Genomic DNA, 25,714 nt, shown 5'->3' on the forward strand with positions numbered 1-25,714 from the left:
TTTTGTCACATGCTTTTTCTGCATCCACTGAGATGATCATATGATTATTATTCTTCATTTTGTTAATGTAATGTATCACATTGATTGATTTTCAGATGTTGAACCACCTTTGCACCCCTGGAATAAATTTCACTGGATCGTGGTATATGATCCTTTGAATGTATTGTTGAATTCGGTTTGCTACTATTTTCTTAAGGATTTTTGCATCTGTGTTCATCAGGGATAATGGCCTGTAAATTTCTTTTCTTGTGGTGCCCTTGTTTGGTTTGGGTATCAAGGTGACACTGGCTTCATAAAATGAGTTTGGAAGTATTCCCACCTCTCTGTTTTTTGGAAGAGTTTGAGAAAGATTGATATTAATTCTTACTTGAATGTTTAGTAGAATTCAGTAGTGAAGCTGACTAATCCTGGATTTTTGTTTGTAGGGAGTATTTTACTTACTGACTCAATCTCCTTACCCATCACCAGTTTGTTCAGATTTTCTATTTCTTCATGATTCAGTCTTAGAAGGTTGTATGTTTCTAGCAATTCATCTATTTCTTCTGGGTTGTCCAATTTGTTGGGTGTACAATTCTAGTAGTCTCTTATGATCCTTTGTATTTCTGTAATACCAGTTGCAATGTCTCCTCTTTCATTTCTGATGTTACTTATTTGAGCCCTCTCCTTTTCTCTTGACGAGTTGAGTCTAGCTAAAGGTTTATCAATTTTGTTTATCTTTTCAAAGAACCAACTCTTGGTTTCATTGATCTTTTTTATTGTCTTTTTAGTTTCTATTTTACTTATTTTTGCTCCAGTCTTTGTAATTTCCTTCCTTCTGCTTTGTTTGTTCTTCTTTTCTAGTCCCTTGAAGTGTAAAGTTAGGTCATTTGAAATTTTTGTTTCTTGAGGTAACGATTTATTGCTATAATCTTCCTTCATAGAACTGTTTTTCTGTATCCCACAAATTCTGGAATGTTGTATTTCCATTTTTGTCTCAAGAAATTTTTTTGCTTTCACTTTCAATTTCTTCATTGACTCATTGGTTGTTCAGTAGCATGTTGTTTAGTCTCTACATAATTTGTGCGTTTTCCAGTTTTCTTTTTGCAACTGATTTCTGGTTTCATACTATTGTTGTGGGAAAAGATGCTTGGTATAATTTCAATTATCTTAAATTTGTTAAGACTTGTTTTGTGGCCTAACATATGATCTACCCTGGAGAATGTCCCGTGTACACTTGAGAAGAATGTGTATTCTGTTGCATTTGGATAGAATGTTCTGTATATATCTGTTAAGATAGTGCCTGCTCTTTGAGGTCTCAGGACAGGTTTCCAGTCAGCCCTTACATGTGTGTTTAATTGGAAGCCTGCCCCTCAGGCTGCAGCTATGATGATAAGCTAATAGGCTTTTTTCCAGAAAGATTGTGCTCCTAAGTCTATTGTTTCTTGCTCCCTGGCCGGGGTAAGGGAGAGGGATGGGGCTTGCTGTCTAAGAACTATTTTTTCATTGGTTACTGCCCTGAGGGACCCACGAGCATAAGCCTCTCTGGCCACCAGAACCAGGTGATATAAAAGTGTCCCCTGACAGCAGCCACAAAAATCAGGGCACCAGAGAAAAGCATAAGCTCCTTTTTGTAAGATACTGTTGAGCTGGAGTGAGGCAGACAGGAATACGATTGCATTACCAGCTTCCATTTCTGGAGAGCCCCTCTACAGGCCCCTATAAGTGTGCCAAACCAGAAGTCTGTCCCTCAAAAAAACTGGGAGTGTGTTCCTCTTCTGTCTGTGCAGTGGGTTGGGAGTGGCAGCCTGCCAAAAACTGTCTCTCCAACTGTTACAGTCCCATGGGACCCAGGAACATAAACCCCCCTGGCCTCCAGAGCCAGGTGATCGAGGGGCACTCCTTAGGTGGCAGCCTCAAAAACCAGGTCACCAGATACACAAACTGGGGCACCAAGTGTGTGTAAAGGATTCCCTCTGGGAGATAATGGCAGTCAGGAGCAATGAGAGGGACAGAGCACGAAGAGGTCACCCACTGCCTGAAGGGAAGCAGAGGGGGAGTGCAAAGATGGTGGTTGCCACAAAAAGGGAATAAAAAGGAAAGAAAGAAAGAAAAGAAAAGAGGAGAGGGGAAGAGAAAAAGAAAAGAAGGGAATAAAAAGAAAGAAAAAAAAGGTGGTGCCTACTAGCTTCATCAAGACAGAGGGAGAACAGGAAGATAGTGCTCACCACCCTCCATCCAGGGAGAGTATCCCAGTAGGCCCCCGCCCTTAGACCAATGCTTTAAAATTAGGAAATGAGTCTCTTCCACAGGAAGTTTGGGAACTTTTCAAAGGGCTGCTTCTGCGCTGGCCCCTGGGGCGGGTGAGTCAGCACATAGGCCCTTTAGGGGACCTTCTTCAGTTTGCCACAGCCCTGTGGGTCTCCACACTTGGCTTTTTCATAAGAAAAGAAAATGAGCTCCTATAGTGTTCAAAGAATAGTCCAATAAAGATATTTTACTGTCCCTTTATTCAGTAGGAATTGATGGGTCATAGCAGTATGTCTGACACTGGCAGGTTTATACAGTAATTTTTTTTCTTATCAGCTACTTAATGAAATTTCTATCATAGCATCTTTTAAATGTTAATACTCTTACAGCTGTCTTCAAAGACCTGTTTTGAACTAAATATGTTATCAATCAAAATACTCATTAAAATTTGATGCAAGCTTATGTGGAGAGAGAGATTAAATCACTGAGGCATCTGGGCCTCTTATTCCACTAATGTGACCTCATTATATCGTAATTTGTTATTACAGAAATTTAATATTCTGATGCCATAGAATTACTAAGGGTCTTCACATTCCCCTGGTTTTCATCTACTCTAACTGCAAACTTTTTGATCATTTACTGGTTGGGTTCTTGGATATTCCCAAGATTTGTATTTCTGGCTGACTACAATGTGTAACCTAAGCACGCAGTGCCCTCTGACACTGCAGATAGATGATGGCTCCAATCCCTAAGGGAATTTGGAGACAGTGTTCTCTCTGATGAGATGAAGAAATATTTTGAATCAGTGTTCCCACCAGCCACCATTAATACATGTGGGTCCTGATTTGACTCTTTTGCATGCTGTATCTTATCACTGAATGGAATCTCCTTTCCTAGATGTGTGATGGAGTCAGAGCATAGAGGGTACTGCTTAGAACATTAAGCAGTTTCTCTATCTACCTCAGAGAGCGTCCTGAGGACCAAAGAAGATAATGTGCAAAGCCCTAGTAAGTGCCTTGCCAAAGTAAGTACCAAACAAATTCTCTCCACAACCCACCACTTTAATCTAACCATTCAACCAAACATGTTACTTGGCTTTCTCCTGCCATTTAAGTAGAACCCAAGAAAAGCCAAAGGAAGAGATAGAACATTCCGAGTGTCAGGAATCAGGAATATAGCATTTAAAATTTTAGTCTGTTTTCATATGAAGACAATTACCAAAATATCATAATTTAGGAGTAAACTCAGAATTAAGTCTGAAAATCTTGTCATCTCTAATTCATATATACCTGTAACCAACACTGTTCTCAATTACAACAAAATGGTCATTCTTCCCATCTCTGATATTTTTTCTCCCTGTTAATCTATCTCTTAAAAACAAAACAAAACAAAACAAAACAGAAAAAACAAGCCAACCTTTGTGGGCTTAGTTGACATGGTGGGAATAAATTCTGACCAGGTCCCAGAACCCAGAGATGCAGGATTAGTCCCATTTAGATTGTGATAGCCAGGAATGCCTGGGTGGCTCAGTCAGTTAAGCATCTGCCTTCGGCTCAGGTCATGATCCCAGGGTCCTGGGATTGAGGCCTGCATTGGGCTCCCTGCTCAGTGGAAAGCCTGCTTCTCCCTCTGCCTATCACTCCCTCTGCCTGCCACTCCCCCTGCTTGTGCACTCTCTCTCTCTCTCTCTCTCTCTCTGACAGATAAATAAATAAATAATAAAATCTTTTTAAAAAAATAGATTGTGATAGCCAGTAATTCAGTAGCTTAATTCCTAGTCATCACAGAGGAAGAATCTGTAAGAAAGATATGAGTTGCCCATCAGATCAACAGCCTCCTAGACTCAAGTTATTATAACACATCTCTTATGACAGATGTGAGCTGTCAGGTACTAGGTATTTTCATTAAATAAGTCCCCAATTAGATCTGCTGTCTCTTCTACTATTATCCTCCCCTTGCACCCTATGCCAGCTACACTGGCCTCCTTTTCCTGCTTCCACAGCCACCCACCACAGTAGGGCCTTTGCACATTCTGTTCCCAGATGCTACAATGCTCTTCCTCCAGGTTCCCATATGGCTCACTCCCTCACATTCTTCAAGGCTTTGCTCAATGATCACCTTTTCAGTGTGGCTTTTCTCTTGACCTAAATGCAAACGGAAACTCTTTCTCTGCCCCAGCTCCCACATCTACTCTGCTTGATTTTCCTGGATGGCGTCTACCACCACCTGACACACTCCATATTTCACATGTTTGTCCATTACTGCTAGTCTCCCTGGCTCACATGTGAGGTCCACAGGTAAGGACTTTGGATGGCTTCTTTGTTGCCACATCTCAGGCACCTACAAGAGTATTTGGTACAAAGGATAATGAGTGAGTAAATGAAGAAAGCATATAGTAATGGATTTTTGTCATTTTGTTGGAGGGCTTTGAATAAGAGTTAGTCGCACAAAGAACATTATTTTAAAATCCAGGCAGTGCATAATTTTGGTGACTTGATTTATATGTACACGTCTATTTGTAAATATGAATACACTGCAGTCTAAATTGTTGGGGTTGTTGCTGTGTGCATTCTTTAGTCACTGGAAAAACAAATGGCTGTGAATTCACATAACCTTCAGTACGACTCTGAGTAACAGATGACAGACTACTTTCCCATTGTTTTATGTGAAATAATGAAAGAGAAATATGTAGGAGAAAAAGCCATTTTAGAGTGAAAAGAAATGCCCACATTGGCTTGGCACAACCACCACTCACAGCAGCAGGACCCCAGGAAAACAGAAACTTTAGATTGCTGCATGATGAACAGCTCCAAGTGCCTCCCAAGCAACAATGTCTGGCTCTGGTTCTCCAAAACTTCAGTTTGGGGAGATGCTACAGCCAACGGGAAGCCGCCTTCAACATTACGTAAAGAAAATTAAATCCCATAAAGCAAAAGCATGGCATTTCTTCTCCACACCCTCTGGTTTGTCCTCTATTATTATTTGAGAGTAAGCCTTAGTGCAAAATGAAAAAAAAAAAAAAAGTAGACAATTCTTTGCAGATAACTTGCAGTTCAATAACCTGATAATTATTCATTTCAGCTTAAAGCATGCTTGTAAATATCATTTCAAATGAAGCACTGACTTGATTTTTAATCAATGAAAACTGACATTTGTTGAAAAGCCTTTCTGAATAATTACCTTGCATTCTTATTACTAAAGCGGATTTAACAGAAAATCAAAACAAATGATATTAATTACATCATATCCTCATTATATATTAATAGGTTCAGAAACCAAACATTGAGTGTCTTATAGAGCTGGGTGTAATATTTGTATGAAGCTTTCTGATGGAAGCCAGCTTAATTCTAATACACCCATTTTAGTGCTCTGACCTTCTGTTCTCTGGAACCATGAGTTTGGTCTCAGCTAGGAGCACACATATCTGGAATCCATGGTTTGTGCTCATGCCTAAGATCCCAGAATGTCATTGGACATTGACTTCCTCATGCCAAGGGACATGAGTTGACTGGCTGATCAGACACCATCTACTTTTAACTCAGAGTTATTATTAAAATACTTCTCTGGGTGATAGATTTAGAACATCAAGTGAAGGGAGCACTGTGTATCTGTACTCTGAGAGCTGCTATCATCTGTATGCCAGCAAGCAACTGGGCAGGTACAAGCAGGAGCATGGAAATGAGAAGAGCATCACAGGAGAAGGGATTTCCTTAGATCTTCCTCTCCTGGACTGGCCCCTGGACCATCAGGGCTTTTGCACTCATGTTCAGCCCTAACGCTGGCTCCTTAGTTGTAATTAGAACCAAGAAGGTGGTTTCCTAGCTGTGGAAACTTTTTAAGTTGTACAACACTTCTGAGCATCAGGTTTCTCATTTGTAAATTAAAAATAAAAATGATATTTGGTTGCTTAAAGATTAAATTAAAAAGTTGTTATGAAGATTAAATGAATAATCCATATAAAGTACAAAGCAGAGTTTCTAATGCATACTAGATTCTCAATAATACTAGTTACTACAATCATTATTAAAGGCCCCTTCCAGTCCTGACATTCTATGTCTATTCGAGTGCAATATGGAAGCCCCATCGTGAATGTCTGATCAGACTTCTTACATATACATATATATATGTATGTGATGTATATATGTATGTATATATATATGAAATCTTTTACTCTGACGCACTTTTAACCCCTGAACTTGCTGCAAAACACTAGCGTAAGCAGAACGGGCAAGTACAGAGAATTAATTCAACTTTGGACATAGATGTCCTCCCTACTGGAATATAGACCACACATAAAGCAGTGAAATTTCACCAAAGCAGGCAGTGTCCAGACAATACCATCATCCTTGGAGACGATATTTGCAAAATCGGAATCATTTGTTCAGCAAAACTTGACTGTGCCAGGACCTGTTTTAAATATAAAGACTCAGCAGTGAACAAAAAGACAAGTGCATCTTGGGGAGCATATGTTCAAGTTGGGAGGGGCAGAAGAGTGGAGTAGAAGGGAAAGGGAAGGTGATGCAGCACCCTCCATCTTTCATGCAGGCTCCTGAGAGCCTTCCCTGACTTCTCCATGACACCACTGTGCATATTAGTCAGGATTAAACTGCCATTGATTTCATTTCCTCATATAAATCCTCAATCTCCCCCTCTTCTCAATCCCACTGACCCTTCCCTATCTGGTCTTTATTTTCTCTTGCTTTGGTTACAACTGTATTCCATATATTCAAAAAGCTATAGGAACGGAGGGGACGATGAAATTAAAAAAAAGACCCAAATCAAATTTCTAAAGATGAAAATGACAATGACTGAGATGAAGAATATAATTGACGGGATTAACAGCAGATTTGAAAATGCCGGGAAAAGTGAATTTGAAGACAAAGCGATAGAAACAACTCAAAGTGAAACAGAGAAAAAAGACTGACAAAAATATGAACAGAGCACCAGTGAGCTGTGGAACACCTTCAAATGGCCTAATATATGTGTAATTGGAGCTTTCAAGGCACAGGAATGAGAACAGAGGACAGAAAAAAAATATCTTTGAGGAGATAATGTTTAAAATTGTTCTACACTTGATGAAAATTATATACCCACTTTTGCAGGAAACTTAATGGAACCCAAGTGTAAGAAGCATGAAGAATACTAATGATAAGGAAACTAAAGCATTTACCTAATTTTCTCTTTGTTATATAACAAGCTCTGGGTCCATTTGCAATGGTTGGACTTTATACATATCTTAAAGAAATCACAGATATGGATAGGTAAGGACTAGATCAGAGGTGAAAGCAAGAAGAAAAATATTACCTAGGTAAGAAGGCAGAGATGCTGCCAAAGAATCTTTAAGGTAATATATTAACATTTCATGCACTAAGTCAAGGTCAACAAAACCATGCCTCTGCCGGCAATGAGCTCTACCAACCACGCTGAGCATGAAGCCAGTACTGAGAGTCACAGTTATATTCCCACTTCCCTATTCTGTTGCCTGATTTCTTCAGTCCGCCTTCTTCCTCTCAGGCCTTAATATTCTGTTTCATGGGAATATTACCTGTTTCAGTGTGGATATTTATGTTTGTTTGTTTATCTGTGTCACAGGATTTTCTCCTGTTCAAATTAAAAAAAAACGAAAACAAAAATGCTTGAGAAGTGGGATATGTATCACTTCCAAAGCTTGTAAGACAAAGAGGTTTATCAATTATCTTTCCTTTTGCTCTTTTTGTGCTTATGAAGTAGAAATTGCAGGTATTCCTTCAGCACTTTGCTTGATCAGTAGTCTTATTCATTTATTTTTCTTAAAGAGCCTTTTAATTTCCTAGCTAGATTTTGACTATTTTGTGATTTCATGTATTTTCTTTTCTAGATAATAATAAATAAATGGAACTACTGGTAAAAATCTGAAATTAAATTTCTAATTGAGCTAAGCACGTTTTTAGTCTTCCTTCTTGTCTTCCCTCCCCACTACACAACTTCTACATATGGTTTTTACCGGAGTTGAAATACTTAAAATATGCTTTAGATTGTATTCAACTAACAATCATTCCACCCTATTGTGCACACACACCAATCTAGGCCTACTGGGGGGTGTAAAGATGAATGACATTGGCACTTCCCACAGGAGGTCTATAACGTAGGGACAGTGAGACAAGATTAAACTAAACAAAATCCAAGCCAAACAATGACAAGTGCTTTCATTATCCATGGGTATTCTTCTGAATAGTTCGTTCAAATATAAAACACACACACACACAGTAGCACTGCTGCTTATCACCTCTGTGACCATACACCAAAAGCACAGTACACCAAAACACAAACAATGAACCTTCCATTACCACTGCATTAAACCTACAAACCTTAGAAAATGGGTCTAAGTCAGCAGGCCAAGAAAAATGAACAACTCATCGCCAAGAAAGTTCTAATTCTGAAAATAAACCTGATTTTAAGCACTACAGGTAATACGTGTTTCTATTTCTAAAATAATCCAAAAGAATGGTGATCTTTAAAAAGACTCTAATACCGGCTCCTAAAAATGTGCACGTAATTTGCAGTGTTAAGACAGATGCAGCTAGGAAGCAGACCGTCCAGGGAAAAGTAGGACAGCTTGCCTTAATACCCCCTTCTTGACCCCCTCACGTTCCTGAAAATTGCACAGACCAAATAAACAGCGGTCATGTGCACGAACCAAGCATAGAAAAGGAGGAAGGTGCCAAGCAGACTAGTGAATTTATTTCACGACCATTCATCCTTCCCATTTTTCTAGACAGTCCACAGGCAGATTGATAAGGCAGCAATCAGAACCCGGGGCTAAGATGGCTGAACAATCCGGGTGGCGCGGCCGCCATTCCGTTTGTCAGACTGAGCCAGAAAAGGACAGGCCCTGAAGGAGCAGGGCAGAAGAGGGTGCGTGAGAGATACTCTCTGGCCTTGGAAAAGGAGACATGATATCAAGAGGCAAATGGATGTCTGGGAGCAAAAAGAGGAGAGAGGCAGCCTGAGCCAGAGAAAAAACCAGGAACAATGGGGTAACTCAGAGGTGTCTGGGGAAATGTATTAGTTATTTCCTGAAGTAAAGGGAACGCGAGGTGCAGGAGAATAGCTTTATTTCAGCTCCTTGATTGTTTTATGGGTGATTTCCCTAGAAAGATTTTTCCCTTCCTCTGAACAGTTCAGCATACACACTCCCCCAGGATTTTCTCCTTTCTAGCCTAACCCGAGTGTTCAGATCCTAACACTCCTGCAGTTAAAAGCTCTCTACTCTCCGCTCCAGCATCTAGGTCGGCTCTCTTTCCTTTGTTACAAATGCTCTGCCAGCAAGAGAAAGGATTCTTTCTAGAAATAGCAAAATAGCAAAGGGATGGAAAGGGAGGGAGGGAGGGAAGGAGGGAGGGAGGGAGGAGTAGGCAGAGAGACAGAGACAGGAGACAGAGAGAAGGAGAGGGTGGAAGGAGAGTAAAACCAGGGCAGGAAATCCCAGACTATTGTCGCTGGGTCTTCTCGCCTGGCCTTCCTGGGAGCTGCCGCTCAGGTGACAGCCTGCTGCTGGGACCACTGGCTACGGCTCTTTCTTGCCCTTCAGACTCCCTTCACCATTGTGATGCAGTAATGAAGTAGAGCTGCCCTGTCAGACCTCATCAGCAGTCCTGTGAAGGCAGAATGAAATCACTTCTATTGACCCCCTGGCATATTTATAGGCTCTCTTTCTGCTGAGGCTGGTGGTTATCACCTCCCCGTCCCACGATGTGTTTATTCAGCAGCACGCTAAATCACGCCCGGGTGCAAGTGAAGCATTCATCAGGAACCACAAACCCCTCTTTCAGGCTGCCAAACCTATCCAATTACAGAAGCTGGAAGGGCCTGCAAAAGCCCCTTCGGCCAGGCAAGTTCTCTTGTTTGTACCCTCTAAAAATAATACCTTCTGAGCTCTGCACGCTTCCTCTGTCCAATCTGCACGTTGACTTTGAACTAGCAGAGCACTCATTTATCCTTCATTGGCTGTGTGTCCAAGTTCTCCCTTTTCTTCTTAAACAATGAGAAAAAGGCGCTGCATTATTTTTTGGAGAGGTCGGGGAGAGGATGTGGGTACGCCTGCTACTTCTCTCTGTGTCTTGGCTACCTCTTCAGATGTGCGAGTTACACAGTCCTGTTCTCCTGAAGGGCAGCTAGCACGCTGGTCCCATGCTGCCCTCTATCTTTCTGTTTCTTGCTAGACAAGTAATTTGGAAGAAACTATTAAAATAACAAGGGAAATTATATCATTTTGGTTTAAAGTCATGAGAACTAGATTTAGACGTGCCTTTAAAATGTGGGCAGATGAAGATGGTAAATGTACGTGTCTCTTAACACAAATTAATTTAATTAGAGCTTTGGGTTGTTTTTCTTTTTTTAACCATACATGTACATTTTCTATTTCTCTTAATGTATCTTCTTTTTCAGGTTAGAAAGAGAAGCAAAAATTAATATTATTAGACCTAGTATTTTATTCTGTAGCCGGCAATGTTTTCTGAAGCTAATTACAATGGAACATTTATGATTTAGGATTTTTTAACTTATGGGAGGCAGAGTTGAAGAAGAGCAACAAAACCTACCTGGGACTTAGAAAACCTGGATTCTTGTCCCAGTTTCACTTCTAACTAGAATTGTAACCTTGTTAAGTCATTAATCACTCTGGGCTTTCGCTCCCTTATCTATGATTCTGTCTAGAGCTAACATTTCCATACTTGCAAGCATGGCATTGAACAAAGGGAACGAAGCTAAATGACCACTTGATTAATAACCAAGCCATTTGTGAAACCTGGGGCAAAGGTTGATTGCTTCCCTTATCCCCAGAGGCTAAGGCACAATAGTGGTTGAGGGTGCAGCAGTAACATACAAAGCAGAATAAGAAAGACACCTAAACCAAGCATCAACCTTACAGGGTGTGCTGGTACGTACTTAACAACTAGGTCTTGGGGGGGCGGGGGGGAAAAACCCTGATCTATAGCCTTTGCGAATTTCTGTGGTGTAAATAACTCCCACCATGGTCAATTTCAAGCTACCAACTTGATTTCACTGATAGAGGAGTCAGGAAGAAGTGCTAAAAATTGGCTCTTCCAGAGCCCTTCCAATGGTTCTTCAGCACAGCACAGGTTCTGCCCCAGCAAACCACTGTGTGCTCAGCCCATCTACCTCCACCGACCACCTACTCCCATGGCTCTCCAGAGATCCGCTGGGCTTTGAGGAGAGAATGGTGGGATTCTACCGAGAGCCTGAGACACACGAACTAAAGGAGGTAAGATCCTAAAGAAAAGCTTGCATTAACAAAGAGGTTTTGAATGCTTCTCAAAGATGTCACAGAAGGGGCGCCTGAGTGGTTCAGCTGGTTACGCATCCGACCCTTGACGTGGAGCCAGCTTGAGATTCTCTCTCTCCCTCTGCCCCTCCCCCTGCTTTCTCTCAAAAAAAAAAAAAAAAAAAAGTCACAGAAATATCCCTAATGACAGAAAGGAAAAGGAAGGGAAGGAGATCTTGTGCTTCTAGTCTTTCTGGATATATAGTCCAAAGGTACCTTAGAAGAAAATTTCTTTAAAGTTTCATGTGAATTTTGCATTCTGTTTTGGAGCTATCTAGAACCATTTTAATATGAAAATAATATAAAAATAAGGAAATAATATGAACATTTTAAAACCAAAAAAAAATTTTTTTTTTACATAACCCCTAACATACCAAAATGGAAGTCAATAAAAGACTCTAAAATGAAATCACAACCTGAAGCATTTTGAATGGTTTTCTCCATGAAGGAAATAAGAGAAGGAGAGAAAGAGGGAAGAAAGAGAAAAAGAGAAAAAAGAAGGGAGAAAGGGAGGGAGGAAGGCATGCAAGACAAGCTATACCAAAGCACTATGACATGGAAGAAGAGTTGTTTTGAAAAGAGATACCACAGTTGTGACATATTTCTCATGAATCAGCTCATCACCACTCCTGACAACAAGAAGGCTCCAAATTTCTGTGCTCTTTAGCTCACTAGAAAAACAAACACTTTCTTATTTAGATGAATGCCTATTTAAGCAAAATGGGAATCAACAGAGGCCATTATGTTATAAAGACCCCCAAGACGGGTGTGTCAAAGAGGAATCAGTAGAGAGAGACCACAATGATAGTGGTAATCAAGGACAGACACATGGAATTATGAGGAGGTAACAGCCTTGGTCTTCACATCCTCAGAGGCAAAAAGTGAGAAGTAATCTAGAAGCTTCACTACCTCAGTGGGAAAGGGAATATTTTGAAGAATTTGTACTAATGGGTCCAAAAATTCCCAAATTGGTAACAGACCATTCAATTTAATCTCATAAATATTCATGGTGCACCTGTGAGCACAAAATTCCAAGGGGAGCAGAAATTGGTTCAGGAAAAGGGGCAGGGCATAGGAAGAGTGTTCAAAGATAAATAAAGATGTGATAAGCACCCTGAAGAAGCTAAGAATATAGCAGAGGTTGATAAAGTGCCATAAAGTACAAGGAAGGATGACAGGTGTTGTAAGACAGGTAAAAACACAGTGTTTGAGTAATAACTCCCAGTGGGGAATAAGAAAATGCACCATAACCTGCTCCTATGCCTATTCATAAATTCGGTTTTTTCCCCAATAAGTGGTATATTGTGCTTATGCAGAAATAAGGGAGTCATTTGTATTTCAAGTAGATATAATACCCAGATTTACTACGTGTTTCCTTTTCTCAAGTATCATTTAACCACAGAAAAAGGACGTTTTGCATATTGCCAGCTAAAACAAAAGAAGTTTACAAATAGCCTGCCCTTCTAAAGACCTTGCAGACCAATTCTTGGTGTTGAGCTCATAGAGTTCTGTGCTCTGAAAACTGTTTCACGTATCTTCCAGTGCTGAAGTGGAGGCTTTGCTTTTGGGTTCGAGCCATGAGTCTAGAAATATTTATAAAAGAGTTATTATTATTTCTTTTTTACTAAGGGACATAATTCTGATCGTAACTTTAAAAATTGTTAATGTCCTATTAAAATTATCTGTCATTTTAAAATGTATTTTTGCCATTTCAGTGTTTATTATTCAAGGATTGAAGAATATACGGAGATTGTTAAAGAGAACACCAGCTGGTCCACACGCTGGTTGACCTGGGAATTTTGCACCCACTGTATATAACTATCTATGGCACTCAAAGCCCAACACCTCATAGAAATCTAATAAATCTGCTCAGTCACATGTACAACAAGACATCTAGATATTTTGACATTTCAGGTAACTGAATTTTAATTTTCTTCATTTATAACATTTTAGGGGGGAACTGCTGCTAAGGGCCAAATTCCAACCATCCATAGCAGATGAATTAGTAAATTTATTAATTGTGTATCAAAACATGTGTTTTGAACCAGCCGAGAAAGGTATCATAATGAAGAACATAGACTCCAGGGCCAGACTTCTTGGATTTCTGGTTTCCCCTTTCTCAGGCTAGAAAGCCATGGACAACTTACTAACCTTCTCTAAACGTTCCTACATGGTGAGCTTGTGATGATTAACAAGGAAACATCTGCAATACACAGAAACCATCCTTCAGCTCTACATAAGCATGAACTGTTAGTATTGCCATATCTTTCTACTTCCCCAGTTGTATACTTCCCTAAACAAGGACCCAGCTATAGTTAGGGTGTTAATGAAAGATTTATGTTTGCAGGCCTTGCAAAATTCCAAAAAAACAAAATTCAGCCAATATTTTAGAGAATGACATCTGAGATGACACTTAAAGAAGTTTTCCATGTTGACCCTTGGACCCCAGGAAAAGGTGACAGAAGGGGGTCATGGATGAACTTTAGGGAATCAGTGACCCCCTCAAAAAACGTTTATGCAAAAATGATTATGTCTTAATGGGCATTTTTTGGCAGACATTACCATGGCTTTCATCAGATTGGAGAAGAGATGCAGAAGTTAACTAAAACCCTTGCATTTCAACCAAAATACCACTGACCCTAGAATTCAAATAAAACCTAATTCAAGTATTGTCTAATTTCTCTTCTTTGCTCAGACCTAACCCCTCATCTTTATGTGCTTGCCAACATTTTACGTTAGGTGGCAATTATTATATTTATACCACCTGTTTTTTTTTTTAACTTTCCATTAAAACATAGACATGCAAACTATTATCAAGCCCCATTGTAAAATTCAGGCTTACTTATACTATTTTGAACTTAACAGTTACTTTCATTTAGAATTCTTATTACTCCCCTTTCTCCATCAAATTTTTTTTAGAGAAGCTTCCCATAAAGACATAGAGGGATAGTAGGATAAATGCACTTTGGCATCAAACATGTGCCTGGATTCCAGTTTTCCCTCAAAGGGAAGATGGGAAACTTGCCCAAGAATGGCTCTGAGGAAGGTTACAGAGGACATAGCATGCAAAGTACATGGCCTTCGGACACAGGATAAATGCAAAGATGGTTTTCTTCCCCTCCCCTTCCTCTCCTAGCCCTCTATCCTTTAAGAAGAAGTATTGCAGCTTTGAAAATGGCACGCACTTACTCCACAGACATTGTCAAAATTAGCATAATCACCTCTGGTTTTATTCATTATATTCAGAATCATATTTTCCATGGAAGAAGGAGAACTGGTAAAAAAATAAATAAATAAATAGCTTTAATGTTTAAGTGCAGCCATTTGTTCTATAATGAATTCATGTTAATAAAAAATTTAAAGTGTACATGGTGTAGGAAGTTAGAAATTATTAGTGTAATATTACTGAAACTGACCACATTCTCAGCCAATTATTTTGTGTGCCCTTGGTGAAAAGTTTTTACATTTATTTTCAAATTCTTTCTACATAAATTTCATGTCTTTCCCATCAGTGCTGTTTTTTTTAGAAATAGACCTTTATTACACAAACATTTTCAAAAATATTTCTAATACTCCAGTGTTGGAAAAGATGCATGGAAAAAAATGCCAGTGACTCAAAGACTTATTTCTTTTTTGAAACACAACTCTTGCCTCCTTAGGAACAAACTTTTAAAGTTGCCTCAAAACTCAAGTCTAAAAAGAAAAACAATTTAAAGATTTTAAAACATTAACAGAATTTACTGTAATAAGACAAAGCATACAAACCACGTCCTAAGTATCACAATGAGAACAATTTTTGGTTAGCCAAAAAGTAGGGTTCAGATTTCTGGTCCTTGAATTACACAGACATTAGATTTACTGCCGTTAAGAAACAGCTTTCCTTTCTGATGGCTGAGTAATATTCCATTGTATATATGGACCACATCTTCTTTATCCATTTGTCTGTTGAAGAGCATCTCAGCTCTTTCCACAGTTTGACTATTGTAGACATTGCTGCTATGAACATTGGGGTGCATATGGCCCTTCTTTTCACTACATCTGTGTCTTTGGGGTAAATACCCAGTAGTGCAATTGCTGGGTCATAGGGTAGCTCTATTTTTAATTTTTTGAGGAACGTCCACACTGTTTTCCAAAGTGGCTGTACCAACTTGCATTCCCATCAACAGTGTATTGCATGGAGCACTGGGTGTTATACGCAAACAATGAATCATGGAACACTACATCAAAAACTAATGATGTACTGTATGGTGACTAGCATAACATAATAAAATAAAAAAAGAAATTAAAAAAAAGAAATAGCTTTCCTGTGTCATTTACATGTAGGGATCAGCAGTAATAGAATTTTTATGGCCACCTAAGACAAAACCTGCACGTGCATGATTTTCTCATCTCACAATAAATAAGATCCTAAGTTAAGGCACCTGGGGAGCAGAGGAAACGATAATGATGAGTCTTATGGGAGTCCTCAAGGGACTAATAACTCCAGGTGGTCTTAAAAATCATGGAGAATATCCCATCAGGAGCTCTTGGGAGGAAGCCAGGGACATGCAGCTGGTACAGCGTTCAAGTCCTCTTCACAAACTGCTTCAATATGGGCCTTTGTCACTCCTCAGGGCCGCCCTTCAGTGAGCAATAATTACATCACATTCTATAGATTATCCCCCTCAAGTGATTTCTCAAATGTTCTCACTAAGTGATATCTTGAAAGCCACAGCTACCAGCTAGGAAGAGCCAATGCGAGGGGTGACTGGTATCAGCAGAGGGCGCTGTGGGCCCCTCACCCAGCTCTCTGGTCTGTCCTTCCCTCCCCTTTCCCTGGCCTCCAAGGGGAAAAAATAGTCTGTAGTTGCCCTTAAAAACTCAGGTGCGGGAGTAACGCTAAGCAGGAGTTCTCTTTTCCACATCTTTGAATTCTGGTTCAATTATATGAATTCTGTAACAATTATATGGCTTTTAGTTGTTATTCCTTGGGTCTCAGTTTTACCCTCTGTGAAACAGGAAGAGGAAGACCTACTGCCTAAGGTTGTTGACCTGACTAAAGGCACTAATGTATATAAGGTGCCCGGGGCCGAAGGCCTGCTCATGGTATGCACCCAAGGAATGGTAGAAATGTGAATATTTAAAATTGATTAAGGAGCTTCTCCAGGCTAGGTGTTTTGTTAACTTTCTCAGCCAGGCCACAGGGGGTGTGGAGGACCTTGTAGTTGATGGCAGCGTCCAACATTCAGACGTCAGAATTTAAAAAATAAATATGCCAGCCCAGGCTTTCACTTATTCTTGAACATATAATTAGTGAGAACTTTCTGTCTGATGGGCTGGATGTTAGGTGATGGGGATACAAAAATTAAAAAAGAAATCCTTGCTCTCATAGTTCATAATCTAATGGGGGGGAGGGGAATCCATATATTCATTGCCAAGAGGGATCATATGAATAGGAGAGGAAATTATTAAATAGGAATCTTATAAGAATTATCTCACAGGTGACTATGTTTTTCTTTTCTAAATGGCTTTCCTCTCCTGTTTATTACTCCGTTATTTAACACACCACTCTGTAAGCAGCGGCATCCTCTCAGCTCCATAAATGGCAAGAGCCTTAGAGCAAAGTAAAAAAAAAAAAAAGTGCCAGATCCATGCAGTTTTGACCAGTCCCAGCTACTGTGACACATCTATTTCCAGCATTTCAGGAGACTGATAAGGTTCCTCAGTTTTTATGGTGGACGAAGGATATGGGACCTGTAATGGGGAACAAGAAGAAAAAGCCCCCTGGCTACACAGACACTGGCTGTGGGATGGGAGATGTACTGCTGAGGCCCCACAGTACTGACTCAGACACCAGAAGAAACTAGGAACTAGAAAGGGAAGAATTTGGAGAGGCTTAGTTGTGTCAGTACAGGAGAGGATTGGGAAAGAGACCTCTGCAGCCACATCCCAGTTTGAAGTCAGTCACCCCATGACTGGAGCACTGTCTATGGGGCCTGGCTAAGAGTTTACCTACGGCTTCCCCAGCTCTGCACCAACCAGACGAAGGGCTTAACCCTACTGCAACCTCAACCCTTTGCTTCTCTGAATGGGTTTGTAATGAGATACAGATCTAATGAGTAGCCATCTTTTAAAATCAAAAAGCACTTCAGCCTCATTAAACGCTTACAATTGTGTGTTATAAATGTTTACTCGGCACACAACATTGGGTCGATCCTCGGGACAAGGCACTGACCTGCCGGGAATGACACGATTTAAACTGTTTCTTAGGCCCACGTACTGTTTGCAAAATATTTTAGAGACTTCCTTATAAATATAAGCTGGAAAGCCAAGATAAGCCCTTGTTTAGAGCATCCAAAATCCTAGCAAATATTTTAGCCTGTGAATTATGAATTAACAAGATTTCATTATTTTTCTGCAAGAAAATGAGAGGCATCAAGTCCTGCAGAAAACCTAAACAAGTCCTCAGAACTGAGGCATTAAAAAGCGTCTCGGTATTTATAGGGCTAAATATGGGGAAAAGTCAAGGCCTTGAGGAAGCACACCATTTGAAAAACAAAGTACAGAGAACATCAGCAATTTTCTCTGGAAAGTCGGATACTTGTTCCACATTTTGTCCCCCACTGAAGGAGCAATTTTCTTCATCACATTCGAGGTAGCAGTGTCCTACTCGCCCTTCTAAATAGAGGAGAAAGGTGCTGAAATATGAGGTTTATCTTCAGCATCCTTCCCCTGCCCCATTTAGCACCCTTCTGCCATCTCTTGGAAACCCCTGAGTCTCTAGAACTATGTTGATGCTCTATGACATGATCTTTTTTCTCACCTTCCTCATGCTCCCATTTTCTTCTGTCTCATTCTGCTGAAGGAGCTTATGATACAGAGGAAGAGGAGAAGCTCTGGACTTAAATCAGAGGTCCTGAGTTAGAGTGGTTTAACCAAAGATAGGGTCCAAGCATCAATATTTTTGAATGCTTTCCATGCATGTCAAGATGCAGCTCGGCTTGAGAATTAGCATGATGTTAACTAATGGTGATAATACTCAGCTAAGATTTCTGCTAGAAAACAAGTACATAAACTCCTACTTTCCCTCAATATGAGTCAACTATGCTACCCAGCCTGAGGAATAAGTGTCCAAGGATGAATATCAGTGCTTCATGTCAGGTCATTGGGAAGCTACCTACATGTTAGTGAGTCTTGTGAACATTCTCAGATCTGCTACTCCATCTACCCAGCAACTGGTCCTAATTCAGAAAACACTTATACTACTCCTATCACCCATAGAAACTCAAAGAACCATTTGAGGGGTAGCTAATCGCTATATAAATTTGCTGGTATTGTGTCTTATCAATAGGAACCAATCCAGGCAAATATATTACTGAGCCTCTTCTGGAGAACAGCTGCTTTCTCCAAATAAAGGGTAGGCTTCCAGCCAATCATTCGGATCATGTTCATTAAGAAAAACAAAATTCTCTCACCTTCACTTGCAGACTGAGCCTCCTTGTTATGATTTACAAATATGACTTCACATATGGCCTGGGACTTTCTTTTGGTGCCTCACCAAAATATACTAAATAATATATTAATACTAATATCTGAATGTGGCTTCTGGGAAACTATATTATTGAAAAGTTCTTTGTGTAAAAATGTATCATTCAGTAAATAGAATTTGGATAACTGAGAAACCCTGAGGGAAAAAAAGTAAGTTGAGTCCGTACCCCCCATATTAAAACAGGGTGAAGTCAAATGGATCACAAACTAAAAAGTAAAGTAAATAAATATAACCACAAATGAACAAGAAATAAACTATGTGAGAATTCTTTTACCATCTTAGAATTGAAACAGCTATAAACTAGGAAGAGATTGATTCAGTAAAATATTTAAACATATTATAAAAGCTGTTGAGATAGATGATAGGTAGTAGATGATAGATGATAGGTAGATAGATGATAGATAGATAGATAGATAGATAGATAGATAGATAGATAATAGAGAGATAGATGATAGAGCAACCATAAGAAAAGTCAAAGGATAACAAATTGGGGAGAAAATTTAATTCATATGACATTTAAAAATCTGATCTTCCTAATGTAAAGTATTCCAACAAATTATTAAGAAAAAGGCCAACAACCCAATAGAAAAATAAGCAAAAGATTAGAATAGATAGTTTACAGGACAAGAATAGTAAATGGCTCATAAATGAAACATATGAACATATTTTTATTTTTCATAACAAAGACATAAATTAAAAATACACTGAAATGTCTTTTCACAGTTCAGAATGGAAAAAATTCCAAAGTTTGATAACACACTCTTATTGAACAAGGTGTCGAGAACTACCTTGTTCACTCATGTAGAGTGTAAATTACGTATCTGTGGAGGACAAACTAGCAATGCTATCAAAATTGCAAGTGGTCATGTCATTTGACCTAACTACTCTCTTCTTCTCTATAGACAGAACTTCATGCATATGAAAAGGCATATGTACAGTTATTTATGCAACAATTTTTATTATAGTAAAATATTAAAAAATAACCCAAATGTCTATCAAAAGGGGTCTATTTTATTAAATTATGGCTTGTCTACTCAGTGCAGTGCTTGGTGGCCATAAAATAAGGCCGAGGAAGTTTCTTTCAGTACTGACATTTATTGATGTCTAAGGAAACAAATGAAAGTACAGCACAGTCTTTATATTATTGTACTATTTGATTTTTTTTTTTAAAGCTAAGGGCAGGATCACTGATTTTTCTTGCTATCTGATCTCTCAGTTTCATAAGAGTCACTATAATGACTGTCAAAAATGTTTATCCAATATTCCCTACCTAAATTGAAACCCCTGTAATGAATCTACATGCAAGCACCAATAAACATGGTGCCTGATTCCAGGCAAGACTACAGTGAGTTTCCATTATTTCTCAGGTGTTCTCTAGATAAAACTGAGTCTCTGCTGATGTTGTCCAACCAAATTCTGTGTTATTATCATTATCTTCCACATACCGTAAGTAAAGATATCTCCTAAAATTGGAAAAGGAGAAAATAGGTGAGCCTGAGGTAGGGAAAAGCTCATACATAAGAAAAAAGTTTGAATGATAAAGCAAATTGAGAGAGGGTATCTCAGCAAAAGACAGATTCTGATTGACTAGATTTGGGTTTGGGTATGAGATTGGGCATTTCTAACAAGCTCTTAGGTGATGCTGATGCTGCTAGTTCATGGATCATATTTTGAATAAATGTTATCACTGCACATTGCACACAAATATACTCATTAATGTGTTCGTTAAGTGTTAAACATTTTGGTTCTTGATATTTTATAGTGCAGATATCTTCGGTGAATTACTATATAACCACTGGAGAAATAAGTTGGGAGTTTCTGATTGCCTGAGAACATACTGTTTTTTTTCCTTTTAAAAATAATGGATTATAAGCTCCAACCATCCAAAAACTTGTAATCCAGCAGGTTTTCAGAAATTCCTATGTGTACTCATGCATGTGTGGGTATTAGCTTCTATGTGCATAAAAGAATTCTGGATGCCTCTCATTCATAAGAATAAGAATAAGAATAAGAATTTTAACATTGAGTAGATGGGGAGCATAAATAATGTTCATCAGTTCAATAGTGCTCAGACTTCATTATATTTCATTTTGTGCCCTTTGAATTTGAATCAGATAAATACATTATTTATTATTAAATAATTTTTTTTAATTCCCCTCCTAAAACTGATGACCCCTTGAAGTTGAATGGAAAGAAAGGAGAATTTATGCAGGTCTAAATACACAGAAAGCTTTTCCAGGAAAGTCATGGTGCTGAACACATCCTGACCAGCTTGGAATAGTTTAAATCTACACACAGAAGCAAATAAATGTGCAGTGGTTGTATCATCAGTGAATGAGAGTTTTCCATTTTTCTGATAGCTTTTTTTAAAAAAAATACTTATTAAAATTATACATAAACATGATTTTAAAATCACTTCATGGAGTAGGACATAATAAAAAAAAAATAGTACCCAATTCACTATCTATACATCTAGGAGAGATCCACAGGGAAAATCATTTTTTGTATTTTCCCCATGATTATGTTCATGTTGACAAGTAGTATGTTTATACTATTTATGAATTCGGGAATTTTACGCATTAACCGTCCACTCTCTGCTATAATGGATAAAGATTTAGCTCACTGTCACCCCCAATCTTCACCTACCGTCCACTTAAAATAGTTTTGTCACATTTTTTAGGCTTTTCATAACTGTAAATAATGTTTCTTCTTTATTTCTTATCCTATCAACTAATAGGTGTCTCTTGACTCATCACTCTGTATTATGAGAACATTCCTGTCCTTTTCCTTCATTTTAGTTCTCTCTCCACTTTTTTCCTTTCAAACACTGTCATCTGCCAAGGTGATAACATTTACATTCTGTTTTCAATCACAAACACATAAGCCATATTTTATCCTAAAAGGCTTATCCTACGTGTTGAAAATCTAAGGCAGTGAATATGAAATTATGACCACAAAACTATTTTTCACCCTACCCAAATAGTATAATATGATTCTTTTTTCTTATACAGCTTTTTACTTTTCCTAGAGGTCCTAATTGGTTTCTTATTTTCTTTCCATTATTTAACTTTTTCATAATTTTAAGAACTCAAGATTTTTCCCTAATATATTCATTTTCCTCTGTAATATCAAGCCATATTTTTCCAGTGTCTCTTTCTTCCCAGAGCATTCCATTTTCTGCTGCCATTTGTATGGCAGTCTGGGCTTGCTAACACAATTATCTTCCTAGTCTTCCCTTCTTTGCTGTCCTGGGTTGTATCCCTGCGCAGTCATTTGACATGAAGGGAAGCTCTTGGCCAACATATCCCTGCAGCAACCATAACAAAACACTCTTCAGCTCAACAAGGAAAACTTGAGGAAAAGGACTAATAGCAAAAGTCAAAATACCATATTCTACACTCCTCTTTTGCATGCCTCCAGAGTAGCAATCTGCCTTTTCAAGAAGTTCCCTAAGTTGATGAATCAAATAAGGCAATTTGGAAGTTGACTTTAATTTAGTTTTTTAATTCATGCCAGTTATGATTCATTCTGTTTCATACTGAAATATTGTACTTTATTTTTCTTTCAAGAACTATTTGACAGACACTAAATAGAACCTCTTTTTTATAACAAAGAATGCTTAATTGTCAAAGGAGTTAAAATATCGTACATAGACTAATGACTAAGATTTTACTATATTTTACTGAGATGCTCTGATTCTGTTTCCTTAATAATGACCTATTCTTTTAGAGTCTACTTCTTGTGAGCCTGTAAGAGGGGGTAGGGAAGGAGGTCTGTGATTACTCACCAACCTGATTAACCTTTTTCTCTTTTTGACAAAGTATTGTGTCATGGTTATGTACAGCTCCGATTCCATTTAAATATCTGTGTGACAAATATTCTGTGGAGGAAAAAGAATAGGACTTGAGTAATGTGACTAATTCAGCATACATAATTTGTTAATGCAGTTAGTGCTGATTCAGAACTATAAAATTCTTAGTGGAATGCATAAAAGATGGACAGTCTAAATTTTACTTTTCTTATGAAGGTTCAATTTACACCAAATTCTAACCTTTGACACAGAGATCAATATCTTGAAGACATTTAATGTGCAAATGGCTTATTTTATTCATTTCCATTTTTAAAATCTGACCTAGGAAGTTTAATTTGTTTATCAAGCTCACTGTCCTGTCTTGTACTTTTGCTCAATGAATATTTAATAAATGCTTAGTATTTATAGTTTCCTCCTACTAACCTGGCCCAATGTTAGATTCTCGAAGGAATCAGAATAATTAAAATACCAATACCTCACTCCAAGTATCTAGTAATATAGATAGAGACATAAGAAATGTAAATATGAAACAAAAAAAGTTTTCAAAACAGTTAATCAAGAGCTACATTGTGCGGCACAAAGAATTGAGTGATATTTAGAGACATGTGAAGAAAAGAGAAACAAGGATTGGAGCATCCATGGAAGTCTTAGTGAACAGAGATAGGATTATACACTTACCTATGGGTTATTTTGATGCAAACATTTCAAGCCAATTTGTTGACTACGAAACAGAAAATTTTCTGCTGCATCTGGAACATTATTTAACTTCTTGGGTATGTTTTCTTTCTCTCTGTGTGATGGGAATAAGATAAAAAGATTAATGCTTGCTTTTGAAAGTTGACTCTAAATGTCAACATTTGCGTGTGTTTGACTTTGAATAGAGCTTACCATTCTAACTAAAATTCATGCAAGTAAAATTCTTTATTCTTTGCAAGTAACTTGAACTCAGAAGGCATTATCATTTTGGAAGATGTGTTAATACTGTCTTATGACCAACCTTACTGCAATGGAGAAAACATCACTCAACTCAGTCTGGGCAAGTTTATTTTAAACACTAATCCTGTGGCCAAGAATTTATGATACAGGAATACTTCACTTAAGAGATATTTCCTTAAAACCTGAAAACCGTAAAGCAGAACTATTAAGTTAAGCCATAGGAAACTGCCAGTTGTGTAGGTCAAAATAACAGTAATTGTATATGATTCGTTGTAGAGCATGAGACTCTTTTCCATCTGGTTCTTCTGGTAGCCACTGCCTATAGCCACTATCTATAGACTTGCTCCCCCACCCCCAAATTAAACTTCTAAAAGAAAGACTACTTTTATTTCTAAAATCCTAATATTTAAAGTAGGAGGTAGACAAATCATCTCCAGGGCAGCCAAAACAGATAACTGACCTTTTCTAAATTCCAAGAAGTTTCTTTGAAGATTCCTTGGTGGATCTCTTACCTCAGCTAAGAATTAACTAACATAACAATATGTGTATTTGGTGTTCAGTAAATTGAATGATGATGCTTTATTCTAGAACCCTTTTGGACTTTCATATAAGAAATAAGGAAAAGAGGACAGAGAGACATGCTTGTCAGCCTTGACCCAGAGCTCTTAAGACAAAGAGGAATAATATACTGAGGTCTGTTCAAGCTTTGGCCTCTCCACAGATCATTACAACCAAGATGCCAATTAACACTAAATATGACAGTGGCTTTTGTGACGTGGACAGCTGGCCACTCAAAGATACACAGGACCACCTGCTCATATAACATAGGCCACCAAACAGGCACCAGATGGTGACAACATTTGAATGTTATTACTATAGTCACTTTCACCTCATATCTATTTGAACTGGACATTAGGAGGCAAGGCTGTAAAATTCACATTTGATTTTCAGAACAATATGGTTCTCTATAAATCTCACATGTATGACTTACTAGAGGCCAAAGACTCATTCCTGGGCATTGGTGGCTCAGCAGAAGTTCTGCATCGTGAGGCAACTAGAAGCAATTGGCTTAACCAAGACATACTACACCTGCTGAGATGTCCTTATGGAAAGCTTGGAGAGGAAAAATGTAGAAAAATCAGCTACAGGAAAAGACTCGAATGTGGTGATGGAGTTGGGGGTTGGGAAAAACGTAAAAAATGGTTGTCAGAAGAGGCAAGTGCCAAAGCAGCAAAAGGAGCCAAGACATGCACATTTTTGGCTACATATTCCAAGCCCTTGAAAATTGCTTCTGGCTATACAGATTTTTAAGAAAAAGCCTCCTAAAAACTTTGAGACAGGCTTATTGCCCACAAAAAAAGGTTCAAATACAAATTTATCAATAAATGTGCACCAGGAGGTTGAGAGAACATTCAAGAGTTTAAATCACTTCCTAAAACTGAGGGAAATGTTCTGTTAAATTGGCTGATGCCCCAAGCATGGCAGAAGAGTTATAAAGTAGCTTCATTAACAATTCTGAAAACATAGTTTGTACTTTGGACAAAGAGCCATCCATGGTTGTGTTTCATGGGGCGGGCGGCGGCAGGGAATGGACCTGTGATAACACTTCCAAATCCTTAGTAAAGAAAATACGTTGTCTAAGGAACTAGGGATCATATGTAAATTGCCTAGCAAATTACACAATAATCAAAAGACCATACAGATTTCACTAATGTTATTTATTCTGCATTATAGACCGAGGTAGTCTACTTATCTATGAAAAAAAAATCCAATTTCCATTTCCCTAACAACTTCGATGAACCTTGTTGAAACAGCAGTCAGATGTCCAATATGATTTCCTGAATTTCAAAATGCAACTAACTTAGCAGGTGGTCCTAAGTCTCTAAATCAA

At 38.5% G+C, this 25,714-nt stretch overlaps 1 long non-coding RNA gene across 1 annotated transcript; it reads right to left on the reverse strand.

Annotated features, from left to right (window-relative positions):
• Positions 1-20,161: 20,161 nt before the first annotated feature.
• Positions 20,162-23,667, reverse strand: LOC118546382 (uncharacterized). Its single transcript, XR_004922559.2, has 3 exons — positions 23,566-23,667; positions 22,868-22,956; positions 20,162-20,539 (listed from the first exon to the last, which is right to left on the reverse strand). It is a non-coding gene; the product is annotated as an uncharacterized LOC118546382 (long non-coding RNA).
• Between the last annotated feature and the right edge of the window lie 2,047 nt (positions 23,668-25,714).

Source organism: Halichoerus grypus, chromosome 5 (assembly GCF_964656455.1).
Source record: "Halichoerus grypus chromosome 5, mHalGry1.hap1.1, whole genome shotgun sequence".
Taxonomy (NCBI): domain Eukaryota; kingdom Metazoa; phylum Chordata; class Mammalia; order Carnivora; family Phocidae; genus Halichoerus; species Halichoerus grypus.